The sequence below is a fragment of the Electrophorus electricus genome, chromosome 8 (genome assembly GCF_013358815.1).
Source record: "Electrophorus electricus isolate fEleEle1 chromosome 8, fEleEle1.pri, whole genome shotgun sequence".
Lineage (NCBI taxonomy): Eukaryota > Metazoa > Chordata > Actinopteri > Gymnotiformes > Gymnotidae > Electrophorus > Electrophorus electricus.
Window position 1 is genome coordinate 10,134,787 of NC_049542.1, and position 20,794 is coordinate 10,155,580.

Below are 20,794 nucleotides of genomic sequence, written 5' to 3' on the forward strand. Positions count from 1 at the left end.
TTTATATACTGCTAGAATTTCCTACAAGGAGATTTTTTTTCATGTAAATAGATTAATCCTTTACACACATTTGTAAAACATCTATCATCTGAATGTGCTTCATGTCTGTTTTTATGTATGTGAAAGCCTATGTCAAATATGGTTTGAGCTAGCAACACGCGGCTGTCTTTCTTTAGATAATGTACATCCTGCCATGTCTGAACATACCAGGGGCAATGTCATTTACATATTTTCCACTTAGTCATACTCTCTGCCATCCATATATACTCATCTTAGCCTGAATAAAGCATGCTTGCTTCCCAGCATCTTTGATTCCGTGTCACTTCTTCTGAGAAGTGTGCCCCAGAGCCCTGAGGAAGGACATCCATTTACATTTACCATTATGGCATTCGGCAGATGCTCTTATCCAGAGCAATTTATAAAAGTGTTTTGTCATTTACTCATAGAATGTATGCTAGCCAGTACAGTAGGTTAGTGTCCATGATGCCATTGAAATAGTATGCTGTTGAAATACAGGAATCAATACTCATGCAAAGTGCAAAACACATAAGATCTATAACAGACAACAATACCTTACAATAAGTGCTAGAGTTTCAGTTACTCAACATTAAGTTCAGGATCAGTAGTCATTTAAATATTCCACAAGAGTATACAAAGACTGATACAAAGACTCTTGGGCAACAACCAGACTAGGAGAGGCAGACATTGGGACCAGGAGAGACTCAGAACGTTTCCTTTCACATACCTAGAGTAGTGCTGAGGTTGATGCTTTAACTCTGATTTAAAGACTTGGGCATTTTTTGAGAGGTGATTTGCTTTCCAGTGGATATACATCCACTGTGATCAATATTTCCTTTCTCCCCTAAAGCACAAAAAATCTGTTGATTGTCATGTCAATCACTAAAATAATGGTGCAATGGTGCACACCCCCTTTGGACACCTTCACCACAATGCGTTCCACCTGTTGTGTGACTAATTACTTCCCTGTATATACTTTGTATATTTGCTGTATTTTCAAAGTATTGTTTTACTATTTAGGTCTGAGCATTCTCTAACCTATTTTTTGTGTACTCTGCTTGTGATCACCCATTTTACCTAGTGTTAGTGCCTAGTGTTGCCTTGTCTTATGATCTGACATCGTCTGCATTTTCTCCTGTTTTTGCTTTTTGCTTTTGGTACCTCTGCTTTCATATCTTCTTACCAGACAAAATGTTTTCAACCAACATATATAGAATGATAGAGGACACTTAAAGACATATTTTAGTTCAAAGCAGAGTTTCTTATTTAACATAAGCTGTTTTGTCATGTTTGCAATGTGAACAATACAGTGAGTTGCCGAAAAACTGTTTAACGTGATCAGAATGCTTTGAAATGTTTCATTGAGAACAAATGTTAGAGCAGAGTTGCATTTAATTTCAATGTGCAGTGTTACTACATCTTCTTTTCACTTTCACATGTTATTTTCACTTGAAATACATTATAGAAAGTATTTTCTTATCATTATTATGCATTGTATAAAAAACTGTCTTACACATTTCAAGTAATAGCAACTCTGTTCTTTCACTTTGGCTGACTGCAAAACAACCTTTCCAAGCATAGTGATCGAATTATACAATTTCAGGGTATTTACATAATGTTTTTAACCATAATAAGTAAACAATTTGTCCCACATAGTTCAAGTAAAATTAGTTTGTGCAAGTGGAAACAAGATGTTTTAACACAGTTGCAAAGAGCACATTGCAAGTAATAGCAACTCTGTTATTTCCCTTCAGCCCACTACGAAAAAAAGTTTCCAAGCATTGTTATCGACTTATACACTTTCAGTGTATTACATACTGTTGGTAACTATAATAAGAAAACACTTTGTCATACGTCGTTCCAGTAAAATTAGTTTATGCAAGTTAAAACGATGTTTTAACACATTTGCAAAGAGCACATTGCAAGTAATAGCGAATTGTTTTTTCACTGCTGCTCACAATAATACGTTTCCAAGCATTGTTATCAACTTATGCACTGTTTCATTGGATTACATCTTGTTTTTATCCATCTTAAGGAAACATATTTCAAGTGAAATTACTTTATGCAAGTCGAAACAAGATGTTTTAAATATTTGTAATTTGCACTATTTAAGTAATTGCAACTCTGTTATTTCACTACAGCCCTCTATGAAACAACAATTCCAAGTATTGTTATCGACTTATACATTGTTGCAGTGTATTACATAGTGTTTTTACCCATGATAAAAAAGACAAATTTCACCGGAGATTAATTCATACAAGTGGAAACAAGATGTTTTAACATATATGCAAAGTGCACATTTCAAGTAATAGCAACTCTCTTATTTCACTTCAGCCTACTACAAAATAAAGTTTCCAATTATTGTTATTGACTTATACACTGTTGCAGGGTATTACATACTGTTTTTAACCATGATAAGAAAAGACATATTTCTGCTGAGATTAGTTCATACAAGTGGAAACAAGATGTTTTAACATATATGCAAAGTGCACATTTCAAGTAATAGCAACTCTCTTATTTCACTTCACCCGAATTACTAAACAAAGGTTCCAAGCATTGTTATCGACTTATACACTGTTTCAGTGTATTACATACTGTTTTTAACTTTAATAAGAAAACACTTTGTCTAACATATATCCAATGAGATTAGTTTATGCGAATTGAAACAAGATGTTGTAACATAAATGCAAAGTGCACATTTCAAGTAATAGCAACTCTTATTTCACTTCAGCCTACTACAAAACAAAGTTTCCAATTATTGTTATTGACTTATACACTGTTGCAGTGTATTACATACTGTTTTTAACCATTATAAGAAAAGACATATTTCACCTGAGATTAGTTCATGCATGTGGAAATAAGAAGTTTTAATAAATGCAAAGTGCACATTTCAAGTAATAGCAACTCTCTTATTTCACTTCAGCCTACTACAAAACAAAGTTTGCAATTATTGTTATTGACTTATACACTGTTGCAGTGTATTACATACTGTTTTTAACCATGATAAGAAAAGACATATTTCACCTGAGATTAGTTCATGCATGTGGAAATAAGAAGTTTTAATAAATGCAAAGTGCACATTTCAAGTAATAGCAACTCTGTTATTTCACTTCAGCCCACTACGAAACAAAGTTTCCAAGCATTGTTATTGACTTATACACTGTTGCAGTGTATTACATACTGTTTTTAACCATGATACGAAAAGACATATTTCACCTGAGATTAATTCATGCAAGTGGAAACAAGATTTTTTAACATAAATGCAAAGTGCACATTTCAAGTAATAGCAACGCTCTTATTTCACTTCAGCCTACTACAAAACAACGATTCCAAGTATTGTTATTGACTTATACACTGTTTCAGTGTATTACATACTGTTTTTAACTTTAATAAGAAAACACTTTGTCTAACATATATCCAATGAGATTAGTTTATGCGAGTTGAAACAAGATGTTGTAACATAAATGCAAAGTGCACATTTCAAGTAATAGCAACTCTGTTATTTCACTTCAGCCCACTACGAAACAAAGTTTCCAAGCATTGTTATTGACTTATACACTGTTGCAGTGTATTACATACTGTTTTTAACCATGATAAGAAACGACATATTTCACCTGAATTTAATTCATGCAAGTGGAAACAAGATGTTTTAAGTAGTTTGAAATTTTCCCAATGTAAGTAATTGCAACTCTGTTATTTCACTACAGCCCTCTATGAAACAACAATTCCAAGCATTGTTATTGACTTATACACTGTTGCAGTGTATTACATACTGTTTTTAACCATGATAAGAAAAGATATATTTCACCTGAGATTAGTTCATGCATGTGGAATTAAGAAGTTTTAACAAATGCAAAGTGCACATTTCAAATAATAGCAACTCTGTTATTTCACTTCAGCCCACTACGAAACAAAGTTTCCAAGCATTGTTATTGACTTATACACTGTTGCAGTGTATTACATACTGTTTTTAACCATGATAAGAAAAGACATATTTCACCTGAGATTAGTTCATGTATGTGGAAATAAGAAGTTTTAATAAATGCAAAGTGCACATTTCAAGTAATAGCAACTCTGTTATTTCACTTCAGCTTACTACAAAACAAAGTTTCCAATTATTGTTATTGACTTATACACTGTTGCAGGGTATTACATACTGTTTTTAACCATGATAAGAAAAGACATATTTCTGCTGAGATTAGTTCATGCAAATGGAAACAAGATGTTTTAACATAAATGCAAAGTGCACATTTCAAGTAATAGCAACTCTCTTATTTCACTTCAGCCTACTACAGAACAAAGTTTCCAATTATTATTATTGACATCTACACTGTTGCAGTGTATTACATACTGTTTTTAACCATGATAAGAAAAGATATATTTCACCTGAGATTAGTTCATGCATGTGGAAACAAGAAGTTTTAACAAATGCAAAGTGCACATTTCAATTAATAGCAACTCTGTTATTTCACTTCATTCCACTATGAAACAAATTTTCCAAGCATTGTTATCGACTTATACATTGTTGCAGTGTATAACATGCTGTTTTTAGCCATAATAAGAAAAGACATATTTCACCTGAGATTAGTTCATGCAAGTGGAAACAAGATGTTTTAAATAGTTTGCAATTTTCCCAATGTAAGTAATTGCAACTCTGTTATTTCACTACAGCCCTCTATGAAACAATAATTCCATGTATTGTTATCGACTTATACATTGTTGCAGTGTATTACATACTGTTTTTACCCATGTTAAGAAAAGACATATTTCACCTGAGATTAATTCATGCAAGTGGAAATAAGAAGTTTTAATAAATGCAAAGTGCACATTTCAAGTAATAGCAACTCTGTTATTTCACTTCAGCCCACTACGAAACAAATTTTCCAAGTATTGTTATCGACTTATACATTGTTGCAGTGTATTACACACTGTATTTACCCATGATAAAAAAGACAAATTTCACCGGAGATTAATTCATGCAAGTGGAAACAAGATGTTTTAACATATATGCAAAGTGCACATTTCAAGTAATAGCAACTCTCTTATTTCACTTCACCCGAATTACTAAACAAAGGTTCCAAGCATTGTTATCGACTTAAACAATGTTTCAGTGTATAACATACTGTTTTTACCCATGATAAAAAAGACATATTTTACCTGAGATTAATTCATGCAAGTGGAAAAAAGATGTTTTAACATAAATGCAAAGTGCACATTTCAAGTAATAGCAACTCTGTTATTTCACTGCAGCCCTCTATGAAACAACAATTCCAAGTATTGTTATCGACTTATACATTGTTGCAGTGTATTACATAGTGTTTTTACCCATGATAAAAAAGACAAATTTCACCGGAGATTAATTCATACAAGTGGAAACAAGATGTTTTAACATATATGCAAAGTGCACATTTCAAGTAATAGCAACTCTCTTATTTCACTTCAGCCTACTACAAAATAAAGTTTCCAATTATTGTTATTGACTTATACACTGTTGCAGGGTATTACATACTGTTTTTAACCATGATAAGAAAAGACATATTTCTGCTGAGATTAGTTCATACAAGTGGAAACAAGATGTTTTAACATATATGCAAAGTGCACATTTCAAGTAATAGCAACTCTCTTATTTCACTTCACCCGAATTACTAAACAAAGGTTCCAAGCATTGTTATCGACTTATACACTGTTTCAGTGTATTACATACTGTTTTTAACTTTAATAAGAAAACACTTTGTCTAACATATATCCAATGAGATTAGTTTATGCGAATTGAAACAAGATGTTGTAACATAAATGCAAAGTGCACATTTCAAGTAATAGCAACTCTCTTATTTCACTTCAGCCTACTACAAAACAAAGTTTGCAATTATTGTTATTGACTTATACACTGTTGCAGTGTATTACATACTGTTTTTAACCATGATAAGAAAAGACATATTTCACCTGAGATTAGTTCATGCATGTGGAAATAAGAAGTTTTAATAAATGCAAAGTGCACATTTCAAGTAATAGCAACTCTGTTATTTCACTTCAGCCCACTACGAAACAAAGTTTCCAAGCATTGTTATTGACTTATACACTGTTGCAGTGTATTACATACTGTTTTTAACCATGATACGAAAAGACATATTTCACCTGAGATTAATTCATGCAAGTGGAAACAAGATTTTTTAACATAAATACAAAGTGCACATTTCAAGTAATAGCAACGCTCTTATTTCACTTCAGCCTACTACAAAACAACGATTCCAAGTATTGTTATTGACTTATACACTGTTTCAGTGTATTACATACTGTTTTTAACTTTAATAAGAAAACACTTTGTCTAACATATATCCAATGAGATTAGTTTATGCGAGTTGAAACAAGATGTTGTAACATAAATGCAAAGTGCACATTTCAAGTAATAGCAACTCTGTTATTTCACTTCAGCCCACTACGAAACAAAGTTTCCAAGCATTGTTATTGACTTATACACTGTTGCAGTGTATTACATACTGTTTTTAACCATGATAAGAAACGACATATTTCACCTGAATTTAATTCATGCAAGTGGAAACAGGATGTTTTAAGTAGTTTGAAATTTTCCCAATGTAAGTAATTGCAACTCTGTTATTTCACTACAGCCCTCTATGAAACAACAATTCCAAGCATTGTTATTGACTTATACACTGTTGCAGTGTATTACATACTGTTTTTAACCATGATAAGAAAAGATATATTTCACCTGAGATTAGTTCATGCATGTGGAATTAAGAAGTTTTAACAAATGCAAAGTGCACATTTCAAATAATAGCAACTCTGTTATTTCACTTCAGCCCACTACGAAACAAAGTTTCCAAGCATTGTTATTGACTTATACACTGTTGCAGTGTATTACATACTGTTTTTAACCATGATAAGAAAAGACATATTTCACCTGAGATTAGTTCATGTATGTGGAAATAAGAAGTTTTAATAAATGCAAAGTGCACATTTCAAGTAATAGCAACTCTGTTATTTCACTTCAGCTTACTACAAAACAAAGTTTCCAATTATTGTTATTGACTTATACACTGTTGCAGGGTATTACATACTGTTTTTAACCATGATAAGAAAAGACATATTTCTGCTGAGATTAGTTCATGCAAATGGAAACAAGATGTTTTAACATAAATGCAAAGTGCACATTTCAAGTAATAGCAACTCTCTTATTTCACTTCAGCCTACTACAGAACAAAGTTTCCAATTATTGTTATTGACATCTACACTGTTGCAGTGTATTACATACTGTTTTTAACCATGATAAGAAAAGATATATTTCACCTGAGATTAGTTCATGCATGTGGAAACAAGAAGTTTTAACAAATGCAAAGTGCACATTTCAATTAATAGCAACTCTGTTATTTCACTTCATTCCACTATGAAACAAATTTTCCAAGCATTGTTATCGACTTATACATTGTTGCAGTGTATAACATGCTGTTTTTAGCCATAATAAGAAAAGACATATTTCACCTGAGATTAGTTCATGCAAGTGGAAACAAGATGTTTTAAATAGTTTGCAATTTTCCCAATGTAAGTAATTGCAACTCTGTTATTTCACTACAGCCCTCTATGAAACAATAATTCCATGTATTGTTATCGACTTATACATTGTTGCAGTGTATTACATACTGTTTTTACCCATGTTAAGAAAAGACATATTTCACCTGAGATTAATTCATGCAAGTGGAAATAAGAAGTTTTAATAAATGCAAAGTGCACATTTCAAGTAATAGCAACTCTGTTATTTCACTTCAGCCCACTACGAAACAAATTTTCCAAGTATTGTTATCGACTTATACATTGTTGCAGTGTATTACACACTGTATTTACCCATGATAAAAAAGACAAATTTCACCGGAGATTAATTCATGCAAGTGGAAACAAGATGTTTTAACATATATGCAAAGTGCAAATTTCAAGTAATAGCAACTCTCTTATTTCACTTCACCCGAATTACTAAACAAAGGTTCCAAGCATTGTTATCGACTTAAACAATGTTTCAGTGTATAACATACTGTTTTTACCCATGATAAAAAAGACATATTTTACCTGAGATTAATTCATGCAAGTGGAAAAAAGATGTTTTAACATAAATGCAAAGTGCACATTTCAAGTAATAGCAACTCTGTTATTTCACTACAGCCCTCTATGAAACAACAATTCCAAGTATTGTTATCGACTTATACACTGTTACAGTGTATTACATACAGTTTTTACCCATGATAAGAAAATACATATTTCTACTGAGATTAATTCATGCTAGTGGAAACAAGATGTTTTAACATAAATGCAAAGTGCACATTTCAAGTAATAGCAACTCTGTTATTTAACTTCAGTCCACTACAAAACAAAGTTTCCAATTATTGTTATTGACTTATACACTGTTGCAGTGTATTACATACTGTGTTTAACCATGATAAGAAAAGACATATTTCACCTGACATTAGTTCATGCATGTGGAAACAAGATGTTTTAACATAAATGCAAAGTGCACATTTCAAGTAATAGCAACTCTCTTATTTCACTTCAGCCTACTACAAAACAAAGTTTCCAATTATTGTTATTGACTTCTACACTGTTGCAGTGTATTACATACTGTTTTTAACTATGATAAGAAAAGACATATTTCTGCTGAGATTAGTTCATGCAAGTGGAAACAAGATGTTTTAACATAAATGCAAAATGCACATTTCCAGTAATAGCAACTCTGTTATTTCACTTCATTCCACTATGAAACAAATTTTCCAAGCATTGTTATCGACTTATACATTGTTGCAGTGTATAACATGCTGTTTTTAGCCATAATAAGAAAAGACATATTTCACCGGAGATTAAGTCATGCAAGTTGAAACAAGATGTTGTAACATAAATGCAAAGTGCACATTTCAAGTAATAGCAACTCTGTTATTTCACTACAGCCCTCTATGAAACAACAATTCCAAGCATTGTTATTGACTTATACACTGTTGCAGTGTATTACATACAGTTTTTACCCATGATAAGAAAATACATATTTCAACTGAGATTAATTCATGCAAGTGGAAACAAGATGTTTTAACATAAATGCAAAGTGCACATTTCAAGTAAAAGCAACTCTGTTATTTAACTTCAGTCCACTACAAAACAAAGTTTCCAATTATTGTTATTGACTTATACACTGTTGCAGTGTATTACATACTGTTTTTAACCATGATAAGAAAAGACATATTTCACCTGAGATTAGTTCATGCAAGTGGAAACAAGATGTTTTAAGTAGTTTGAAATTTTCCCAATGTAAGTAATTGCAACTCTGTTATTTCACTACAGCCCTCTATGAAACAACAATTCCAAGTATTGTTATCGACTTATACATTGTTGCAGTGTATTACATACTGTTTTTACCCATGATAAAAAAGACATATTTCACCTGAGATTAATTCATGCAAGTGGAAACAAGATGTTTTAAATAGTTTGCAATTATCCCAATGTAAGTAGTTGCAACTCTGTTATTTCACTACAGCCCTCTATGAAACAATAATTCCATGTTTTGTTATCGACTTATACATTGTTGCAGTGTATTACATACTGTTTTTACCCATGTTAAGAAAAGACATATTTCACCTGAGATTAATTCATGCAAGTGGAAACAAGATGTTTTAACATAAATGCAAAGTGCACATTTCAAGTAATAGCAACGCTCTTATTTCACTTCAGCCTACTACAAAAGAACGATTCCAAGTATTGTTATTGACTTATACACTGTTTCAGTGTATTACATACTGTTTTTAACTTTAATAAGAAAACACTTTGTCTAACATATATCCAATGAGATTAGTTTATGCGAGTTGAAACAAGATGTTGTAACATAAATGCAAAGTGCACATTTCAAGTAATAGCAACTCTGTTATTTCACTTCAGCCCACTACGAAACAAAGTTTCCAAGCATTGTTATTGACTTATACACTGTTGCAGTGTATTACATACTGTTTTTAACCATGATAAGAAAAGACATATTTCACCTGAGATTAATTCATACAAGTGGAAACAAGATGTTTTAACATAAATGCAAAGTGCACATTTCAAGTAATAGCAACTCTCTTATTTCACTTCAGCCTACTACAAAACAAAGTTTCCAATTATTGTTATTGACATCTACACTGTTGCAGTGTATTACATACTGTTTTTAACCATGATAAGAAAAGACATATTTCTGCTGAGATTAGTTCATGCAAGTGGAAACAAGATGTTTTAACATAAATGCAAAATGCACATTTCCAGTAATAGCAACTCTGTTATTTCACTTCATTCCACTATGAAACAAATTTTCCAAGCATTGTTATCGACTTATACATTGTTGCAGTGTATAACATGCTGTTTTTAGCCATAATAAGAAAAGACATATTTCACCTGAGATTAGTTCATGCAAGTGGAAACAAGAGGTTTTAAATAGTTTGCAATTTTCCCAATGTAAGTAATTGCAACTCTGTTATTTCACTACAGCCCTCTATGAAACAATAATTCCATGTATTGTTATCAACTTATACATTGTTGCAGTGTATTACATACTGTTTTTACCCATGTTAAGAAAAGACATATTTCACCTGAGATTAATTCATGCAAGTGGAAATAAGAAGTTTTAATAAATGCAAAGTGCACATTTCAAGTAATAGCAACTCTGTTATTTCACTTCAGCCCACTACGAAACAAAGTTTCCAAGCATTGTTATTGACTTATACACTGTTGCAGTGTATTACATACTGTTTTTAACCATGATAAGAAACGACATATTTCACCTGAGATTAATTCATGCAAGTGGAAACAAGATATTTTAAGTAGTTTGAAATTTTCCCAATGTAAGTAATTGCAACTCTGTTATTTCACTACAGCCCTCTATGAAACAACAATTCCAAGTATTGTTATCGACTTATACATTGTTGCAGTGTATTACATAGTGTTTTTACCCATGATAAAAAATACTAATTTCACCGGAGATTAATTCATGCAATTGGAAACAAGATGTTTTAACATATATGCAAAGTGCACATTTCAAGTAATAGCAACTCTCTTATTTCACTTCACCCGAATTACTAAACAAAGGTTCCAAGCATTGTTATCGACTTAAACAATGTTTCAGTGTATAACATACTGTTTTTACCCATGATAAAAAAGACATATTTCACCTGAGATTAATTCATGCAAGTGGAAACAAGATGTTTTAACATAAATGCAAAGTGCACATTTCAAGTAATAGCAACGCTCTTATTTCACTTCAGCCTACTACAAAAGAACGATTCCAAGTATTGTTATTGACTTATACACTGTTTCAGTGTATTACATACTGTTTTTAACTTTAATAAGAAAACACTTTGTCTAACATATATCCAATGAGATTAGTTTATGCGAGTTGAAACAAGATGTTGTAACATAAATGCAAAGTGCACATTTCAAGTAATAGCAACTCTGTTATTTCACTACAGCCCTCTATGAAACAACAATTCCAAGTATTGTTATCGACTTATACACTGTTACAGTGTATTACATACAGTTTTTACCCATGATAAGAAAATACATATTTCTACTGAGATTAATTCATGCAAGTGGAAACAAGATGTTTTAACATAAATGCAAAGTGCACATTTCAAGTAATAGCAACTCTGTTATTTAACTTCAGTCCACTACAAAACAAAGTTTCCAATTATTGTTATTGACTTATACACTGTTGCAGTGTATTACATACTGTTTTTAACCATGATAAGAAAAGACATATTTCACCTGACATTAGTTCATGCATGTGGAAATAAGAAGTTTTAATAAATGCAAAGTGCACATTTCAAGTAATAGCAACTCTGTTATTTCACTTCAGCCCACTACGAAACAAAGTTTCCAAGCATTGTTATTGACTTATACACTGTTGCAGTGTATTACATACTATTTTTAACCATGATAAGAAACGACATATTTCACCTGAGATTAATTCATGCAAGTGGAAACAAGATGTTTTAAGTAGTTTGAAATTTTCCCAATGTAAGTAATTGCAACTCTGTTATTTCACTACAGCCCTCTATGAAACAACAATTCCAAGTATTGTTATCGACTTATACATTGTTGCAGTGTATTACATACTGTATTTACCCATGATAAAAAAGACAAATTTCACCGGAGATTAATTCATGCAAGTGGAAACAAGATGTTTTAACATATATGCAAAGTGCACATTTCAAGTAATAGCAACTCTCTTATTTCACTTCACCCGAATTACTAAACAAAGGTTCCAAGCATTGTTATCGACTTAAACAATGTTTCAGTGTATAACATACTGTTTTTACCCATGATAAAAAAGATATATTTTACCTGAGATTAATTCATGCAAGTGGAAACAAGATGTTTTAACATAAATGCAAAGTGCACATTTCAAGTAATAGCAACTCTGTTATTTCACTACAGCCCTCTATGAAACAACAATTCCAAGTATTGTTATCGACTTATACACTGTTACAGTGTATTACATACAGTTTTTACCCATGATAAGAAAATACATATTTCTACTGAGATTAATTCATGCAAGTGGAAACAAGATGTTTTAACATAAATGCAAAGTGCACATTTCAAGTAATAGCAACTCTGTTATTTAACTTCAGTCCACTACAAAACAAAGTTTCCAATTATTGTTATTGACTTATACACTGTTGCAGTGTATTACATACTGTTTTTAACCATGATAAGAAAAGACATATTTCACCTGACATTAGTTCATGCATGTGGAAACAAGATGTTTTAACATAAATGCAAAGTGCACATTTCAAGTAATAGCAACTCTCTTATTTCACTTCAGCCTACTACAAAACAAAGTTTCCAATTATTGTTATTGACTTCTACACTGTTGCAGTGTATTACATACTGTTTTTAACTATGATAAGAAAAGACATATTTCTGCTGAGATTAGTTCATGCAAGTGGAAACAAGATGTTTTAACATAAATGCAAAATGCACATTTCCAGTAATAGCAACTCTGTTATTTCACTTCATTCCACTATGAAACAAATTTTCCAAGCATTGTTATCGACTTATACATTGTTGCAGTGTATAACATGCTGTTTTTAGCCATAATAAGAAAAGACATATTTCACCTGAGATTAGTTCATGCAAGTGGAAACAAGATGTTGTAAATAGTTTGGAATTATCCCAATTTAAGTAATTCTAACTCTGTTATTTCACTACAGCCCTCTATGAAACAACAATTCCAAGTATTGTTATCGACTTATACATTGTTGCATTGTATTACATACTGTTTTTACCCATGATAAAAAAGACATATTTCACCGGAGATTAATTCATGCAAGTTGAAACAAGATGTTGTAACATAAATGCAAAGTGCACATTTCAAGTAATAGCAACTCTGTTATTTCACTACAGCCCTCTATGAAACGACAATTCCAAGCATTGTTATTGACTTATACACTGTTGCAGTGTATTACATACAGTTTTTACCCATGATAAGAAAATACATATTTCAACTGAGATTAATTCATGCAAGTGGAAACAAGATGTTTTAACATAAATGCAAAGTGCACATTTCAAGTAATAGCAACTCTGTTATTTAACTTCAGTCCACTACAAAACAAAGTTTCCAATTATTGTTATTGACTTATACACTGTTGCAGTGTATTACATACTGTTTTTAACCATGATAAGAAAAGACATATTTCACCTGAGATTAGTTCATGCACGTGGAAACAAGATGTTTTAAGTAGTTTGAAATTTTCCCAATGTAAGTAATTGCAACTCTGTTATTTCACTACAGCCCTCTATGAAACAACAATTCCAAGTATTGTTATCGACTTATACATTGTTGCAGTGTATTACATACTGTTTTTACCCATGATAAAAAAGACATATTTCACCTGAGATTAATTCATGCAAGTGGAAACAAGATGTTTTAAATAGTTTGCAATTATCCCAATGTAAGTAATTGCAACTCTGTTATTTCACTACAGCCCTCTATGAAACAATAATTCCATGTTTTGTTATCGACTTATACATTGTTGCAGTGTATTACATACTGTTTTTACCCATGTTAAGAAAAGACATATTTCACCTGAGATTAATTCATGCAAGTGGAAACAAGATGTTTTAACATAAATGCAAAGTGCACATTTCAAGTAATAGCAACGCTCTTATTTCACTTCAGCCTACTACAAAAGAACGATTCCAAGTATTGTTATTGACTTATACACTGTTTCAGTGTATTACATACTGTTTTTAACTTTAATAAGAAAACACTTTGTCTAACATATATCCAATGAGATTAGTTTATGCGAGTTGAAACAAGATGTTGTAACATATATGCAAAGTGCACATTTCAAGTAATAGCAACTCTGTTATTTCACTTCAGCCCACTACGAAACAAAGTTTCCAAGCATTGTTATTGACTTATACACTGTTGCAGTGTATTACATACTGTTTTTAACCATGATAAGAAAAGACATATTTCACCTGAGATTAATTCATACAAGTGGAAACAAGATGTTTTAACATAAATGCAAAGTGCACATTTCAAGTAATAGCAACTCTCTTATTTCACTTCAGCCTACTACAAAACAAAGTTTCCAATTATTGTTATTGACATCTACACTGTTGCAGTGTATTACATACTGTTTTTAACCATGATAAGAAAAGACATATTTCACCTGAGATTAGTTCATGCAAGTGGAAACAAGATGTTTTAAATAGTTTGCAATTTTCCCAATGTAAGTAATCCTAACTCTGTTATTTCACTACAGCCCTCTATGAAACAACAATTCCAAGTATTGTTATCGACTTATACACTGTTGCAGTGTATTACATAGTTTTTACCCATGATAAGAAAAGACATATTTCACCTGAGATTAGTTCATGCATGTGGAAATAAGAAGTTTTAATAAATGCAAAGTGCACATTTCAAGTAATAGCAACTCTGTTATTTCACTTCAGCCCACTACGAAACAAAGTTTCCAAGCATTGTTATTGACTTATACACTGTTGCAGTGAACAGTGAAAGCTGTTTCATAGTGTGAAAAAGGTAAAGAACAGTGTTTCAAAGTAAAGATTCTTCTTATAATGCATTCCCTTTTAGTCTAAAACACAATCTCTTGCCCTGCAACAATGTTTAAGGTGAATACAAAGCTGTTTCATAGTGTGAAAAAGGTAAAGAACAGAATTTCAAAGTAAAGATTCTTCTTATAATGCACTCCCTTTTAGTCTAAAACACAATCGCTTGCCCTGCAACAGTGTTTAAGGTGAATACAAAGCTGTTTCGTAGTGTGAAAAAGGTAAAGAACAGAGTTTCAAAGTAAAGATTCTTCTTATAATGCATTACCTTTTAGTCTAAAACACAATCTCTTGCCCTGAAACAGTGTTTAAGGTGAATACAAAGCTGTTTCATAGTGTGAAAAAGGTAAAGAGCAGAGTTTCAAAGTAAAGATTCTTCTTATAATGCAATCCCTTTTAGTCTAAAACACAATCTCTTGCCCTGCAACAGTGTTTAAGGTGAATACAAAGCTGTTTCTTAGTCTGAAAAAGGTAAAGAACAGCGTTTCAAAGTAAAGATTATTCTTATAATGCATTCCCTTTTAGTCTAAAACACAATCTCTTGCCCTGAAACAGTGTTTAAGGTGAATACAAAGCTGTTTCATAGTTTGAAAAGGGTAAAGAACAGAGTTTCAAAGTAAAGATTCTTCTTATAATGCATTCCCCTTTAGTCTAAAACACAATCTCTTGCCCTGCAACAGTGTTTAAGGTGAATAGAAAGCTGCTTCAAAGTGTGAAAAAGGTAAAGAACAGAATTTCAAAGTAAAGATTCTTCTTATAATGCATTCCCTTTTAGTCTAAAACACAATCTATTGACCTGAAACAGTGTTTAAGGTGAATACAAAGCTGTTTCATAGTGTTGAAAAAGGTAAAGAACAGTGTTTCAAAGAAAGATTCTTCTTATAATGCATTCCCTTTTAGTCTAAAACACAATCTCTTGCCCTGAAACAGTGTTTAAGGTGAATACAAACCTGTTTCGTAGTGTGAAAAAGGTAAAGAACAGAATTTCAAAGTAAAGATTCTTCTTATAATGCATTCCCTTTTAGTCTAAAACACAATCTCTTGCCCTGCAACAGTGTTTAAGGTGAATACAAAGCTGTTTGGTAGTGTGAAAAAGGTAAAGAACAGAGTTTCAAAGTAAAGATTCTTCTCATAATGCATTCCCTTTTAGTCTAAAACACAATCTCTTGCCCTGCAACAATGTTTAAGGTGAATACAAAGCTGTTTCATAGTGTGAAAAAGGTAAAGAACAGTGTTTCAAAGTAAAGATTCTTCTTATAATGCATTCCCTTTTAGTCTTAAACACAATCTCTTGCCCTGCAACAGTGTTTAAGCTTTTCAATTTGGTTAAAAACAAGATGTCTTGCTCTGAAACAGTGTATAAGCTGATTACAATGCATAGATGCCCTGTTTCTTTGTGGTTAGAGGTGTACAAACAGAGTTGCAATTACCTTAAATTGTCATATCTCAAACACCTTGTTTCTCCCTGTATAAACTCTTTTCACTTGAAATATGTGTTTTCTTAGGATATTGTAAGTTGTTCAGTTTGGATAAAAACAAGATGTCTTGCTCTGAAACAGTGTTTAAGGTGAATACAAAGCTGTTTCATAGTGTGAAAAAGGTAAAGAGCAGAGTTTCAAAGTAAAGATTCTTCTTATAATGCAATCCCTTTTAGTCTAAAACACAATCTCTTGCCCTGCAACAGTGTTTAAGGTGAATACAAAGCTGTTTCTTAGTCTGAAAAAGGTAAAGAACAGCGTTTCAAAGTAAAGATTATTCTTATAATGCATTCCCTTTTAGTCTAAAACACAATCTCTTGCCCTGAAACAGTGTTTAAGGTGAATACAAAGCTGTTTCATAGTTTGAAAAGGGTAAAGAACAGAGTTTCAAAGTAAAGATTCTTCTTATAATGCATTCCCCTTTAGTCTAAAACACAATCTCTTGCCCTGCAACAGTGTTTAAGGTGAATAGAAAGCTGCTTCAAAGTGTGAAAAAGGTAAAGAACAGAATTTCAAAGTAAAGATTCTTCTTATAATGCATTCCCTTTTAGTCTAAAACACAATCTATTGACCTGAAACAGTGTTTAAGGTGAATACAAAGCTGTTTCATAGTGTTGAAAAAGGTAAAGAACAGTGTTTCAAAGAAAGATTCTTCTTATAATGCATTCCCTTTTAGTCTAAAACACAATCTCTTGCCCTGAAACAGTGTTTAAGGTGAATACAAACCTGTTTCGTAGTGTGAAAAAGGTAAAGAACAGAATTTCAAAGTAAAGATTCTTCTTATAATGCATTCCCTTTTAGTCTAAAACACAATCTCTTGCCCTGCAACAGTGTTTAAGGTGAATACAAAGCTGTTTGGTAGTGTGAAAAAGGTAAAGAACAGAGTTTCAAAGTAAAGATTCTTCTCATAATGCATTCCCTTTTAGTCTAAAACACAATCTCTTGCCCTGCAACAATGTTTAAGGTGAATACAAAGCTGTTTCATAGTGTGAAAAAGGTAAAGAACAGAGTTTCAAAGTAAAGATTCTTCTTATAATGCATTCCCTTTTAGTCTTAAACACAATCTCTTGCCCTGCAACAGTGTTTAAGCTTTTCAATTTGGTTAAAAACAAGATGTCTTGCTCTGAAACAGTGTATAAGCTGATTACAATGCATAGATGCCCTGTTTCTTTGTGGTTAGAGGTGTACAAACAGAGTTGCAATTACCTTAAATTGTCATATCTCAAACACCTTGTTTCTCCCTGTATAAACTCTTTTCACTTGAAATATGTGTTTTCTTAGGATATTGTAAGTTGTTCAGTTTGGATAAAAACAAGATGTCTTGCTCTGAAACAGTGTTTAAGGTGAATACAAACCTGTTTCGTAGTGTGAAAAAGGAAAAGAACAGAATTTCAAAGTAAAGATTCTTCTTATAATGCATTCCCTTTTAGTCTAAAACACAATCGCTTGCCCTGAAACAGTGTTTAAGGTGAATACAAACCTGTTTCGTAGTGTGAAAAAGGAAAAGAACAGAATTTCAAAGTAAAGATTCTTCTTATAATGCATTCCCTTTTAGTCTAAAACACAATCGCTTGCTCTGCAACAGTGTTTAAGGTGAATACAAAGCTGTTTCGTAGTGTGAAAAAGGTAACGAATAGAGTTTCAAAGTAAAGATTCTTCTTATAATGCATTCCCTTTTAGTCTAAAACACAATCGCTTGTCCTGCAACAGTGTTTAAGGTGAATACAAAGCTGTTTCATAGTGTGAAAAAGGTAAAGAATAGTGTTTCAAAGTAAAGATTCTTCTTATAATGCATTCCCTTTTAGTCTAAACACAATCTCTTGCCCTGAAACAGTGTTTAAGGTGAATACAAAGCTGTTTCATAGTATGAAAAAGGTAAAGAACAGAGTTTCAAAGTAAAGATTCTTCTTATAATGCATTCCCTTTTAGTCTAAAACACAATATCTTGTCCTGCAACAGTGTTTAAGGTGAATACAAAGCTGTTTCATAGTGTGAAAAAGGTAAAGAACAGAGTTTCAAAGTAAAGATTCTTCTTATAATGCATTCCCTTTTAGTCTAAAACACAATCGCTTGCCCTGCAACAGTGTTTAACGTGAATACAAAGCTGTTTCGTAGTGTGAAAAAGGTAAAGAACAGAGTTTCAAAGTAAAGATTCTTCTTATAATGCATTCCCTTTTAGTCTAAAACACTATCTCTTGCCCTGAAACAGTGTTTAAGCTTTTCAATTTGGTTAAAAACAATATGTCTTGCTCTGAAACAGTGTATAAGCTGATTACAATGCATAGACGCCCTGTTTCTTTGTGGTTAGAGGTGTACAAACAGAGTTGCAATTACCTTAAATTGTCATATATCAAACACCTTGTTTCTCCCCTGTATAAACTCTTTTCACTTGAAATATGTGTTTTCTTAGGATATTGTAAGTTATTCAGTTTGGTCAAAAACAATATGTCTTGCTCTGAAACGCTGTATAAGCTGATTACAATGCATAGAAACCCTGTTTCGTTCTGGTTAGAGGTGTACAAACAGAGTTGCAATTACTTTAAATGGTTAAGTTGTTCAGTTTGGTTAAAAACAATATTTCTTGCTCTGAAACTATGTATAAGCCAATTATAATGCGTGGAAACGTTGCCTCCTTGTGGTTAGAGGTGTAAAAACAGAGTTGCAATTACTTTCAAGGGTCACATTAGAACCATGTTAAAACAACTTGTTTCTCCCCTGTATAAACTCTTTTCACTTGAAATATGTGTTTTCTTAGGATATTGTAAGTTGTTCAGTTTGGATAAAAACAAGATGTCTTGCTCTGAAACAGTGTTTAAGGTGAATACAAACCTGTTTCGTAGTGTGAAAAAGGAAAAGAACAGAATTTCAAAGTAAAGATTCTTCTTATAATGCATTCCCTTTTAGTCTAAAACACAATCGCTTGCCCTGCAACAGTGTTTAAGGTGAATACAAAGCTGTTTCGTAGTGTGAAAAAGGTAAAGAACAGAGTTTCAAAGTAAAGATTCTTCTTATAATGCATTACCTTTTAGTCTAAAACACAATCGCTTGCCCTGCAACAGTGTTTAAGGTCAATACAAAGCTGTTTCATAGTTTGAAAAGGGTAAAGAACAGAGTTTCAAAGTAAAGATTCTTCTTATAATGCATTCCCTTTTAGTCTAAAACACAATCTCTTGCCCTGCAACAGTGTTTAAGGTGAATACAAAGCTGCTTCAAAGTGTGAAAAAGGTAAAGAACAGAATTTCAAAGTAAAGATTCTTCTTATAATGCATTCCCTTTTAGTCTAAAACACAATCTATTGACCTGAAACAGTGTTTAAGGTGAATACAAAGCTGTTTCATAGTGTTGAAAAAGGTAAAGAACAGTGTTTCAAAGAAAGATTCTTCTTATAATGCATTCCCTTTTAGTCTAAAACACAATCTCTTGCCCTGCAACAGTGTTTAAGCTTTTCAATTTGGTTAAAAACAAGATGTCTTGCTCTGAAACAGTGTATAAGCTGATTACAATGCATAGATGCCCTGTTTCTTTGTGGTTAGAGGTGTACAAACAGAGTTGCAATTACCTTAAATTGTCATATCTCAAACACCTTGTTTCTCCCTGTATAAACTCTTTTCACTTGAAATATGTGTTTTCTTAGGATATTGTAAGTTGTTCAGTTTGGATAAAAACAAGATGTCTTGCTCTGAAACAGTGTTTAAGGTGAATACAAACCTGTTTCGTAGTGTGAAAAAGGAAAAGAACAGAATTTCAGAGTAAAGATTCTTCTTATAATGCATTCCCTTTTAGTCTAAAACACAATCGCTTGCTCTGCAACAGTGTTTAAGGTGAATACAAAGCTGTTTCGTAGTGTGAAAAAGGTAACGAATAGAGTTTCAAAGTAAAGATTCTTCTTATAATGCATTCCCTTTTAGTCTAAAACACAATCGCTTGTCCTGCAACAGTGTTTAAGGTGAATACAAAGCTGTTTCATAGTGTGAAAAAGGTAAAGAACAGTGTTTCAAAGTAAAGATTCTTCTTATAATGCATTCCCTTTTATTCTAAACACAATCTCTTGCCCTGAAACAGTGTTTAAGGTGAATACAAAGCTGTTTCATAGTATGAAAAAGGTAAAGAACAGAGTTTCAAAGTAAAGATTCTTCTTATAATGCATTCCCTTTTAGTCTAAAACACAATATCTTGTCCTGCAACAGTGTTTAAGGTGAATACAA